The sequence below is a fragment of the Capsicum annuum genome, chromosome 1 (assembly GCF_002878395.1).
Source record: "Capsicum annuum cultivar UCD-10X-F1 chromosome 1, UCD10Xv1.1, whole genome shotgun sequence".
NCBI classification, from domain to species: Eukaryota; Viridiplantae; Streptophyta; class Magnoliopsida; order Solanales; family Solanaceae; genus Capsicum; species Capsicum annuum.
The window spans coordinates 58,184,183-58,198,343 of NC_061111.1; the positions used below are offsets into that span (position 1 = coordinate 58,184,183).

Consider the following 14,161-nt stretch of genomic DNA (forward strand, 5'->3'; position numbering starts at 1 on the left):
AAATTACATAATGTATAAGTTCAACACATACAAAACAAAAGTCATTCCGGGAGGAAGACTAAGCCTTAATAAGCATTCCAGGCGTGAAGATTTAAGCTCCTAACGTACAAAATAGGATAGTGATAGAACGTGATATAGAATTTGTGTTTTTGATTGTAAAGAAGGTAAGAGAGATAGGAAATGAATGAGGTCGACTTTTGTTGAATATTAGATTTGTTGATTCATATCATATTGTTGATTCATCCAACTCCATACAGAAAAAAGATAAAGTAGTGGAAAAGAAAGTTTTATTATGGTGAGACCGAACTCATTAAATGAGCACCTACGTATCCACAAGGGAATCAGGTTGATCGTAGTTCAAATTACATAAGCAAGGAAGACATAAAATAAAACTGCCAATCGTAAAACTTGAATGAATTTCAAATGTTTGAGAGTCTGGAGCGGAGAATCAACATGATATCCTATACACCAATGTCGAACCCATGCAAGTGAATCCTAGTAAATCAATCATCATCACGATTCATCTTCATCACACTTATCACTTTGTTGTCAATCAGTGCTTGAATTTTTTCTTTCAAGGTTTGACACTCTTTTATGGTGTGTCCTTTCAGCCTTAAATGATAAGCACAAGTCGTAGAACAATCAAGCCATGGTGCACATGTGTTTACGACAATTGCGGGAATAGAGTGATATAGCCAGCCATCCTCAATCTCTCATAAAGTTGAGTTTTGGCTCAACCAAGGGAGTGTACTGTCGTGGTGTATTTTTATGGAGCTTGTGTTGAAGTTTGGTGGATTGATTGGGTTGTTGATTTGTTGGTGGATATTGGTAAGACATTAGAAGATAGTTTGATGTTGGAGCAACAAATGGAGGTGGATACCAAATAGTCTGTGGAGGAGGATTTGTGAAGGACTGGGGGTAATAGGCTTGGACATAATTGGATGTTGGAATAATTTCTGGATTTTGGTACCATATAATTTGAGGTTGGGGTATGTTTACTTCCGATTTTGGAGGTTTGGATGTCTTGTCGTTGATCGTCTTTCTCTTATTCTTGGATTGTGGCTTAACAAAATTTGTCTTAACTGTGAGGTTCCTTTTTAGCTTATTGTCAAACCGCCTAACAAATCCAGTTGCCAAATGATCCCAAGAAACCTATTTGCTAGTATCATTTTTGGCATACCATATCAATGCTAGACCCTTAAGTGAACTAATAAAGAGTTTAGTCTTTCCGCTATCACTTTGTCCTATAACTGATAGCTTGTCAAGGTACTCCTTCAAATGGGAATAGGGGTTTCCCAACCCATCATATAATGAAAATTTCATACCCTCGATACTCTCTTTGTCTTCATCCTTTGATTTGGATGACCTACTCATTTTGGGCCATTGAGATGGTCCTGCCTCATGGTTAGGAACTTGTCCTTTCGTCTCCTTGTCCTCGCTCGTATTCGTCAACTCAATAAGTGCTTTTAGCAATGAAATTTAAAATTGACTTGGGGACATATGTGCATCACCATCAGGCATACATGAAGTTGTCGGTATAGGGGACTCTGTGGTGTGGATGGGAGTGCTAACGTCTGTTTTAGATAACGGCTCTGAAAACCTGTTGGCATCTTAACCAAGCCTTGAATATTAGTTACTATTCCCCTAATTAGCTTTATTCTTCTTCCTAACCTCCTGATGCTCGAAATGACTCTGTTTTGATGCAACCCCAAATTCTCATGCTCATCGTCGCTATTGACAAGATCCAGGAACATTGCTTGAATGGCCATTTTTGATGTTCATCTTTAGTCAACCTTAGAAGAAAGGATTTATGATTAGAAATAAAGGTTACACACGGGAGTCTAGGATGAATATTCTACTCAATAAAAAATAATGAGATATGCACATTCAGAGTGGATAGATGTTATGAGAGCTCTATGTGACTTAGAGGTTGTGAAAGCTAGAGTACAACATGAGTACGACAGTATAAAAAAGATCATGTGGGACATTGCATGTAAGCGTTGGAAGTATTAAGAGAAGAATATCCTAAAATGATAAGTTGTACTAAGAGATTGTGAATAAGGCTAAAACTTTTTATCAAAGCCAAAGTTGAGCCTGGAGATGATTAATATGCTAACGGATGAGTCAGGAGGATAATTTGAAGGGAAGTTTTAAGAATAGCGAGCTTTAAAGTGGGGAACACTAAATGTGAGGAGTGACTAAATGCAAGAACAAAAACAACGAGATAGACAAGATGTTAATACATACGTAGAAATGAAACACATAGCAAATAATTGTGAGTCCCTTTGAGGCCGTGAACCTTTTTAGGCTTTGAATGATACTAACATTCAACGCGTCAAGGGTGCCAAGGCATCCTACGTTGAATGGGACACATATTCCTTAATAAAAGAAATATGTAGACAAGATCTAAAGTACAAGAGTGGGTTTGTGACATGGTTCCCTCAAGTGGAAAACTAGAAAGTGGGCAAGCTTATGACTCTCGATGTACCGTTGATCGACTGATCCACAAGACATTTCCCGAAGAGTGTTTTAGGAAAGAACTTCCGTGTATCCACGCAACAGTTTGTAAAAGAAAAATAAAGGAGATTCCAAGTGGAGGAATGTATGAGCGGAATGCCAGTTATATAAAACAGTACCACATAACACATAGCAAAAATAACATGCTAAGTAACATACACACAAATAAACATGATAACACATAAGCATTAAATGGGAAAGGGGGAAAGGGGTGGATATGGAGAAATGTGAATAACAAGGAGAAGAGACTAACATGTAACAATAAATCATAATATAAACAACAAAAGAAAAGAGAGAAAATAATTACAAAAAATAAGACAAACAATAGATTTCCACATAAAGCACAAACTCGTAATGGTTAGAACCTAAGTTCCCCAGCAAAGTTGCCATTCTGTCGCACCCCATTTTCCTTGCAGAAAGCAGAATTCGATGTGACAAACTTTTTTTGAGATTGTTTGAAGAAGAGTGTGAAGAGTCGCCACCTAACGAATTCAGGTGTGTTAGGGCACCGGTCTAGGTCAACTACGAACCTATTTTATTGTTTTGTCTTAGTTCACTAGAGTTTAGGTAAGGGTTTAAATTACCAAGAAAGAAAGGTGTTAGGCACCTTTCGAGGTCCACAAAGGTGGTTTCCGACCGAATTCATATTTTACATGGGGATTCTATATGATCAAATAAAGGTCTCTTGCTTTATTATTAATTCAATGTTTATCTAAGTGATAAAATAATTAATGAACAAACACATGTTATTTTGTTATTTATAATTGTTGATTATCTAAGTGATAAAAACATATAATAAGATAAGTGAAGAGAAAGAAATAAAACAATTATAACAAAGGGGACTGTTTATGTAATAAACTAACTACCCCAAATAAATAAATATGTAAGATAAATAAAAGAATAAAAGGAATTCATCAAATCAAATAAAAAAATATTTTTGATCTCATTCGAATCAGAACCCCAACTTATTTAATCATCATCCGACCCACCAGCCGAACTCTTAGACAAGTGACAATGTCATTAGTATTACTGTCAATATCCATTGGGATCATCACTTCCAAATGACTACCCGTCCCAACCCACCTAGGCTGGATGTCAAATCTAAAGGCGTTCTAGTACAAGGATAAAGCTATCTTTCGAACGTCTATCATCCAAGAGGCGTTGAACTTTGCTATTTTGAATTTGTGGCCTAGACAAAATAAAACTATGTTGCCTAGGACTCAAAACGCACAACACATTGGACGTCAAGTAGCAAGTAATGTCTTATGTTAGCCCCTTGGTTATTAAAGATTTGATTAATGTGATTAACATGCAAAGACAAAAAATAGCTATTTTTTGTCATTAATCTATAAGAATGATATCTAAGTGTTCAATAAATATTAGTGTGACAAAAATGTAACTGTAATTTGTGTGTGTAACGATGTGTTGTCAATTTGTTAAAAGAGGGTGTCAAAAGTGTGGTAAACATGTCAAGGAGTTGTGCTCCGAATTCATTGTGCAAGTGTATAAACTAATGAGAATATAAAAAATATTGAAAGTACATTAACATGCTAAGGAACACAATGATGTACTTAATCTAGTGTTTAACATGTTGAAAATGCTCAAAAACCTACATTTTAACATGTTGGCAATTATGCTAATAGTGCAGAAATTTCATATTAATATGCTGGAGAATGCAATAACATGCTAAAAATGCCTAGAATCTAATATTTTGACATGCTGAAAATTATGCTAATGCGCAGTGATTTCATATTAATATGCTGAAGAATGTAGTAACATGCTAAAAATACCTAATATCTGGTATTTTAACATGTTGAAACTATAGAAAATTAGTATTTTAACATGCTGGACAGTAATGGTTTATGCAGAAATGCCATTTTAACATGCTAGAATTTAATTGTGATATGCTGAAAAATTAATTTTAACATGCTGTTGATTAAAATTTCATATTAACGAGTTTAAATGCATTTAATACGAAAATAGAATTAACATGCAGGAATTTATATTAACATGCCGAGAGTAGTTTTAATATGCTGAAGTTGTTTTAACGTGCAAAAACATGTTCTAGTAATGCTAAAATTATCTAAAACCTAATGTTAACATGCTGAAAAATTATGTTAATAGTGAAACAAGTTTAATTGTTAACATAATCACAAAATTATCATGCTTAGACACTGTTGATAACCACACAGTGATATGCAAGAACTTAACATGTGTTGACAATGACATTACCATGCGAGATACATACTGGAATTAATCATTTTATGCACTAGAGAATGATTTAATGCACTAGATTTCACTTTTAAATGCAGGAGATTTAGCTAGTGTGTTTAAAAATATTGTTTGAACATTGTAAAATTAAAAGGATGCTAAAAGATGTCATTCATAATATGCCAAATTTCATTAAACATGCCGAAAGGAACATGAGTTGCAAGAAATCATGATTATGCGAAATTAGTTAAACTCCTAAAATCATGATTTCTAAGTGATCGACAATTTAATTAATGAATCCTAAATTATGTTTACCTAAGTGATTCACATAACATATAAAGCATATATACCTAAGTTGTGTTAGTCTACGTGATTCATAGAGCACATAAATCCTTACCCCCCGAAGCAGTCCCCAAAATTTATTTTTACATCAATATAATGTCTTTACAATAATGTTACAAATCAAATAAAAAAATAAGAAAGGAAAAGCAACAACTATAAGGAATAACATAATATGTTTAATGCCGAACGACTTTTCAAATAATCCCGACCTGTAGAGCAATAACATGGCGAAGGCGGAGACAAACAAGATATCATAGCATGATTCTATACACAAAGTGACCAAACAATGACATGACAAATACAACAAAGCAGAGTCTCGATGAACATGCTTTCTAACACGTTAATAGCATTCCATGAACAAATAAGTAATTAAATCTCATCTTTTAGATACTTACCGACAAACAACAATAAAAGAAATAATAAGAATAATGAAAACAAGAACTTGTAAGAATAATATGCGGTGATTCCAGTAAACCTACAAGAAAATCAAAGAACTCTTAAGAATATGTAATCAAAATAGCTAGTGATTTTCTTATAGGGAGTGTTTTGTTTTTCAAGAACTGTCTGTTAATGAAAAGAGGGGGAGTTTATATAGTGGAGGGGGTCACAATAATAACCATGATGAAAGGAATAAAAATATATCTCCAACTACTGCTGTCGCCTGAAATGAGAGTGAGAGGGCGCCAGTGAAGGAAAATAATGGAGAGAGAGAGAGAGGGTTCGGGCTGTGGTCGCTCAACGGAGAGAGAGAGAGAATAGGGAGAGAGGAAGCTCGTCGGTGCTGGGATGGCCGACAACAGCATGCTGATGATGAGGAGAAGAGTGTAGAGGGAGAAGGTAGTGAGAGGGAGGAGAGGTAGAGATAGAGGAAAAACAATTTTTTTTACTTTTTTTTGGAAATTAGGGTTAGGATATGGTTAAAAAAGGAAAGAGAAGGGTTTGATCTCAGCCGTTGGATCAATTTGGATCAACGGGTGAGATTAAAACCATTTAAAAAGAGGTCAAGAAATTAATTTGAAAATAAAATGTCATCAATTAGGCTAAAATTGATATTAATTGAATACCAATTGGCTAGAATTATAATAAATTGGGTAAAATTGAATAGAAAATGGCTAAAAGATTAATAAATTATGCAACATGATGTCAATTTAGGTTGTTATTTAAATAATAGTAGGGATAATAATAATAATAACAATAGTAAATAATAAATAACAAATAAATAAAAAATAATGATAATCTAAAATAATAATAATAATAAATAATAATAATAATAATAATAATAATAATGCAACACTAGACAATATATTTGCAAAATGTGAGTGTGCACAATTATGTGAAAAAATAATTTAATAAATATTAATAAAATTGAATAAAATATCGTATTTGAGTTTAAAAAATATAAAAAATGATACTAAAGGATGTAACGCCCCGAGAGCCTATCTCGAGACATCACATAGTGCTCAAGGCCACACGTGGCCTCAAGCTAACCCTCTAAGCCTGTCATTACCTTCAGAACTCTCTACGATATGAATCATCATAAAGTTGGGAAGAATAATCATGACATAAACATACTGAGATACGAAGTAATACAGTTTTGTACGAAAAAAATACTGAAATCTTTGTACATGCTGACACACTAGTCTGACAAAGCCTCTACTTCATAGGATTGAGGAGCCATTGGGACAGATCCCCAACTGATTCGTACTGAACTGAAAGTAAGCAACCATCTATTAAAAAGACAAAATCGAAGACACAGGTCCACGAACCATAAGGATTCACCAACAGCAGAACTGTCGCTGCTGAGACTGAGCACCTGAACCTATATCATAAGGAAATATAGAGTGCAAAAGAGTATGGGAGTCAATACTTGGGAATGTACTGAGTATGTGGGGGTGGATGCAATATTTTAAATAATATCATAAATGTATAAGAAAATCATGCATGCTGATAATAACAACTCTCTTCGCTTGAATTATATAAATCATCATTTCCGAAAGTCATCAGTAATAACATATGCTTCATAAATCTCGTAATTCATTTAACTCAACTCAAACTCTTTGACTCATGACTTAGAGTGACTCGGTAACTCATGGTACTTAGATCATTATGGGCGTAGGAGATTCTTATAACCGACATAGCTACATCATATGAGCCGCATGGAGTCCAACATTTTGCCCTCCTAAGGAGAGAACCCCACATTGGCAGGGGTGTCGTACTCTTGCCAAGGAGTACAACCTCAATTTCTCAATCACAATCCCATACTTGGCCTCTGGCCCACAATCATCAATATCAATTCTACGGTGGCATATAGTTTTGGGGAAATACCACATTTTTCGCTCGGTGCTAAATACTCCTCCCAGACTCAGCTCAGAACGCGTTAGGAAATCCACCTTAATAAATATCAACTCATGGGTCTATCATAGAGACCAAAACATAAATATATCTCATCTGTAAATCATGAACAACTGTGGATTCCTAACTCGACTCAAAATCAAAATAATCTTTCTCAACATCAAGTACCTTTGCTTATCAAATCATTTCAAATATCAAAAGCTTCAAGGAAACATCATAGGACTCATTCGCGACTTTCAATCTCAAATATCGATATATATTCAATAGTGAAATTTCTCATGGAAAGGCATAACTCATGACACTTGTCTTAAATCGCTTAGAAATCATCAATACATAATGACAATATACAACTCATGGAATAAATTCTCAATTTAAGAAACATGATGGTGAAATAATCATAAATATCAAACTTGTTCAACTCAAATCTCATAAATCATAAATAAAGAAATTTGGGTGTAAACCCACTTGCAAAATCATGTAAATTAGTAATAGAAAGTAAATCTTTAGGCACAAGAACGAAGGGAGTGTTCTTGTTCAAACCCCACATACCTTGGATTATAATTTTGGAGATGTAGAAACTTGATATTAAATTTTTTATAGCATTATTGAGCTATATTTCTTGATGCCTTTAATTAGGAAAGCTTGATTCTTGGATCACTTTGAATCTCTCTGGAAGATTCTTGAATTTCTTGGAAGAAGATTGAATTTTTGGGTTTTGGAAGAAACCCTAATTTCTAGATGTTTCTTGAAAGAGGAAAGGAGAAAATGAAGGGCTATTCTCTACTAGGATATATATATAAGACCTTATGGGGCAGAAATGACCAAAATGCCCTTTTGAAAAAGCTAAAATTCATTGATCGGGGCTTGTGACGATCGATATGACGGTCTGTTAAGTCTCCTGATGGTCAACCAGATCATCCATCACTCAAGTGCCAAAACTGGAATGTTCTAACTCGACGTGATGGTCAAAGTAACGGTCTGTCAGGAAACTGATGGACCACCAAGTCGTCCATCACTCGAGAGCTAGAAACGAGACATTCTGTCTCGACCTGACGGACCCTTTGATGGTCCATCAACTTTTTGACGGTCCAAATACTTGGCCGTCACATGATGGCCTAAATAATAAATCACTGCCTTGGCTTGACGGGGCACTTGATGGTCCACCAGGGACCTGACGGTTCACCAGGTCGACCATCAAATCTGGGCGATCCGATACCATTTAGTAAAACAGCTATAACTCCCTCATCCGATGTCGGATCTCAATGAAATTGGTATCGATGGAAAGATTATTCAATACTCTACATGAAAAAAAGTAGAAATTAGAGAAATACAATATGTTTTAAAAATCAATCACTATGGAAGTCATATATATCCACCCAAAAGATGAATTTAGGCTTAGGAAATGATCGGGGTATTACAAAGGATAACAAAATAATTTATGCATTTTTCTAAATTATGAATTTGACACGTCAATAATTTGTTTGATGCAAGAAAAAATGTGTGAGAAATACTAACATTTAAAATTAATAATTTTGCTAAAATAACAGCCTAAAAGGAGCATCGGGTGGTCAAAATTGGGTGTCAACATCCTTAAGGGTGCACCATGAGTTATGGGAACTGAGCATTCTGTAAAGCATGAGTACATGAGTCATGAGCTGCATGACCTAGGTTTGGAGTTAATAACTTCATGGAATGTGAGAATACTTCTGAGTGACTGGGAACTTCTTACACTAGGAACTGGGAGCGTACATGATTCTCTATGTAGTGCATGAACATGATTTATGATCATGAAGCTGACGTGTAAGGTTTGAATAGATGTCGTGATGACTGAAGTACAAATTTTTTTACACTGAGGTAAGAATGGGTCGGGCATCTTCCTTCCCTAATGTTGTTCTACAACACACCGAAATCACTATTAGAATCTTAATACTTGACTTAGTTTCTTGTTCTATCATCTTCACCTTGGATTTAAGTTATCATTCTAAGTCTGTGGGCCTCTGTACTAAACTCTAAACTGAACTACGATCACACTACTGTTGAGCTTATGACATAATCAATACATACAAATACTAAACTTTTCTTGAAAGACTATACCTGAAAGTGTAAAACCCACTGCTAATACTTCCTTTTGAGATAGAACTCTTAACTTTCTATAGCACCAACAGTCATTATATAACAACTTAAGTACCTACTAACTTAGAATCTTAGGGAGTACCACCATACCCTGAGTTCACATCAACTAGAATTTCAAAACTCTTCTTTCTATTAGCTCAATCACCCAAGATTCTAACATCTAACATGGATATCCACAGAACTTCCCATACACTAATACCCACTTATTACATTAAAGAGGAATCATGAAACAGTAACCAACATAAAATTTTATGAACATACTCAACCTTACAAGCTTTTCTATCATTAGGGTCACTTCCTAATATCTATACCAACTATATCTATAACATACTCTAAGTCTCACTTAACATGAGAAATCTCTCTTAAAGTGGTATTAAATAAACTACATAATATCTTTCTGGATCCATGAATACATAATCTACTAAAATCAAATAAATACTATCCCACTTTACTAATGTTAAACTTATGGGTTTATGCTTCTAACTTTAAGTCATATACTGTCATAGGATTCTAAAAAGGGATCTGAGGGCATATCTGACTTTGGCTCAATGCACAATTTTCATAAATAAGAATGATCACTTTTAAAGTCTAGAAATTAAGAGCACTGATGGGATCCTTTTAATCCTGAATGCAATCTCATAACTATCTGTGGGGTATGAGAAAACTCTATCTATATGAATTTAAGCTTGACTATTTCTGTTACCTAAAAAAAAAGGTAGAGTTGACATAAACGGATTAACGTAAGAATCTGCACAAGTTTCTTAGAGAACATCTCTACTACACGATCTGAGATACGAAAAAAAAAATTTCTTAAGTTCCTTGTGGCCTCTTGAAGAAAAGTATAGATATATCCATACCATTCCTCAAGAATCTACTAGATACGACTTCATAGATACCCTAGGACACTTGAACATTATGCTCTCATACCAAGTTTGTCATGATCGAGACTATCCCTTACTCGTAATATGGTGCTTAGAACCACAAGTGATCCCAAGCTAATTCATGTATTGGCATATTATTGAGAAATTGATTTAAAATGTGTATACAAGCTAAATTTGCTGAGCGGAAGCATAATCATGATAAAAATCTGAATGAATGAATTACTGATCAAGTTTACAACATGATAAAATTGAAAAAAAAACTTGAAATTTCATGAATAACTCTGACTGACTATCTTTGAATCCTCTACTATAATGATAATAAGCTGTTGGGACATGCCTCCAGCTACTACTAACCAATACATATGGATAATCAAAATACAACATATGAACTGCAATGGACTAAAGTCCCCAAAATAAGAGAACTCATCACCTGCTGGTTGAATACTGAGAACTGTCCGACCCTAGTGTGTGGATTACATCTGGTACCTATATTATAAAAAAATATAGCCATATATGATCAGTAATTTGGAATGTATTAAGTATATGGGGACATGCACTAATCATGAAAATATTTAAAATATGCTTTAAAACTGAGGATATAAGTTATTTTTTGAAACATACATTTAAAATATAGCTATATGTGGAAACTGTAAGTCATAGTAAGATTTATAAATGTAATACCCCACGATTTTCCTAGCTTAAATTCATCCCTAGAGTGTTAAGGGATAGCTTCCAAAACAAATACCATTTATTGGTGTGGAATTCCTTATATTTGGACTTTCCCTTGAGTAGAAAATTGAATTAGCTTTCCTTATATTCAGGCTTAACATGGATTAAACGCTATAGTTTTGGGATTAAAAGAGTGGAGAAAAACCAAAAAACCCTTAGAAACCTTTTGGAAATTGTTTGGAAGCCGTCCCGATGACTTAGGTAACGACTCGTAAGGTCAGGCGACGAGTTGTGACTTGGTCATCATCAAAAACCCTATTTCAGCCTCTATCACCTTGTTTATGACTCCTTCCCCAGGACCAGTAAGGAGACATTATGAGTCGTAATCTGGGCAGCTTTGATAATGCTTCAGTATTTTGGCCATAACTTTTCACCATGATATTGGATTAATCCGAAATTTCTATAATTAGAAAGGTAATTCAATTATATGTATGTTGGTGGGTCTTGCACTCAAAAATTCTTTGTATAAAGTTATGCTCATTTGAAATTGACTATAGTTATATACATTCCAAGAATTTAATCGTTTAGGAATGTTTTGGCTTGTTTATAAGCTAAAAGATATTTGGGGTCTTAAAATATGTCTAAGTCAATTGTAAAACAACCAAAAATATGAGGCTTAATTCTTGGATCCTTTACTGGTCAGGCTACGAGTCTTCATAACAACTCATAATATCTAGATACGAGTCATATGCTGGACTCGTAACCACTGAGATGGATTATTGGATGAGCACTGTTGTGACTACAATTACTCATAATGACTCGTAAGTTCTAATTACAAGTCATCACATGAGTCGTAACTGTTGCTGCTGATTGACACTTAAAGGAAAAATTGTATAACTTCTTGCCATGATATCAAATAGAGGCAAGACTTATGGCGTTGAAAAAATAACTTCATGGGCTATATTTTGAGAGATTTAGAACATAAAACTTGGGGTTTTATAAAATTTTAAAGTTTCATTCTTTTTTTGGAGATTCTGGAAGGGTAGACTACCAATTGGTGAAATGCTAGTGAAGATGATAGTAGCGGCTAACATGGAATGTTGTTGTTGTGCAAATAACTATCAGGAAATTTTTAATCACTTATTTGTAAGTTGTACTGGCTTTTATAATTTGTGGACTATTTTTTCAAGAGATGCAAGGATTTAGGGACCTTTTCTTCATATAAGTCATATCCTAAATATATGGTGGTATGCAGATGTGGGGGCTAAAGGCTAAACTAAAGCCTTTATATAGTGCAGTGCCAATATTTATCCTTTGGTAGATACAGAAGAGAAGAAATATAATTAGGCATGGTGGTAGAATGTCATATCATGCTATGACTAGGAACTTCCGCCTAAAGATAAATCATTAATTCAATTAGAGATAATTAACATGCCAACGTTGGGGGTTAAAAAGTGTCAGAATAAAGCTTTCAAAGTTCAGGTGATAAATCAGAGACATTCAATAATTCAACAAACCAGCTACAAAATTAATTGCATCACAAAGTGTTGGGACAACATAATTTATCTAACAAAGAACTTAAATTGAGTAATCTATTTCTGAAACTGAGAAGTGCTTAAGATCAAGTACCTGCTAGATCTGAATTCTTATGCAGTGGTATTAGCTCTTTGGAGCTCAGCTTGCAGAGACAAAAGGTTGGTTAGGTAAGCTCCTTCGAGTAACTTTAGTACTGAAATTAGGAAAGATATCAATCTTATTGAGGTGGTATAATATGGTAAACTGATTTTAAGCTGAAGAAGTCTTTATTGAGTCCAAATTCATGGCGTTTGTGATAATTTTAAGAGTCTAGGTAAATTTCACTCGAGCTCAGTTTTGATGGAACATCACATTACTTCATTAAGTTGATATCGTAGGAGATGAAGATATATTGGACATGTCCATTGGACTTCACCGTTGAAGATGCATTTTCTCTCTCTAGTCTCTCTAGATTTTTTCTAATTGATTTTTTATTTCTTGTCCTTTGTTATATTAGAAGATTAGAAGATTGTTATTATTTTTGGACTTGGGTTACTAATGGGCCCAAGTCTTTTACTTGTATATATTTTCTGTTATTGAATAAAGGGTATAGGCCCATTTTTAATTAAAAAAAGGAAACTATTGGAATATGGATGACATGTAGGGTGACTAACACATGACTTAAAAGGAATGTGGAGCAAGACCGGAAGAAGTCATAATAATGAATAATTTGAAAGATTTAATATATGTATTTTTAGATATATATATAATAACATTTAAATAAATATTTGTTTGGATTTAAAAATTTAAAAAATATCACATAAATTGAGATATAAAAAGTAATATATTTCCTGGCGTATGTGGAAAAAGGATGGATGACATCTTTGATACTTCTTTCAGCAATGAGAGAACATATATAGTAACTAGTCATTGTGAAAACTGAGTTTCTGAGTAAATAATTTATATGGTAATTCAAAAATAGAAAATTACTTATTAAAGTAACTTATTTGTGTCAACAGGGTGACTTAAGTGTTAAAAGAAGAAGAAACAGTGTAACTTCAGAAAATACTATTATGACAGTGTTCACTGATTTTTGGAAATTAGTTAGTTAACTACCTATAGTGTATTGTAGTCTATTAACTTTGTTAAGCTATAACTGAATAATTAAACTAGTAGATACTTTTATACTCTACTATATATACTAGTTAACACATCATGTAATGCAAAGTTGAAAGATTTAATCAATGAGAAATCTCTCTACTCTCTTTTTCTTCTCTTTTGTGTCACTTCTTCTTTCTTATCTATTTCTACATAGTTTATTCCCACAAGAACTCTAATTTTATTCATGGTATCAGAGTTACAAGATTCTGAAATCATCATTTTTATTATTCTTTGAAATTAAGAATTCAGTTTTTGTGATTATGACTCTGAGAAATAATTTTAAAATCCTCAAAAAATCAATACACAATAATGGTAATGTCTTCTAACAATGTTGAGGAATCATCAAGTGCAATAATAGCTGCGACTGGAGCTCAAAATAT

At 33.8% G+C, this 14,161-nt stretch overlaps 1 long non-coding RNA gene across 1 annotated transcript; it reads right to left on the reverse strand.

Annotated features, from left to right (window-relative positions):
* Nucleotides 1-10,632: 10,632 nt before the first annotated feature.
* On the reverse strand, nt 10,633-13,111 carry LOC124886555. Its single transcript, XR_007043923.1, has 2 exons — nt 12,735-13,111; nt 10,633-10,922 (listed from the first exon to the last, which is right to left on the reverse strand). It is a non-coding gene; the product is annotated as an uncharacterized LOC124886555 (long non-coding RNA).
* Nucleotides 13,112-14,161: the final 1,050 nt, after the last annotated feature.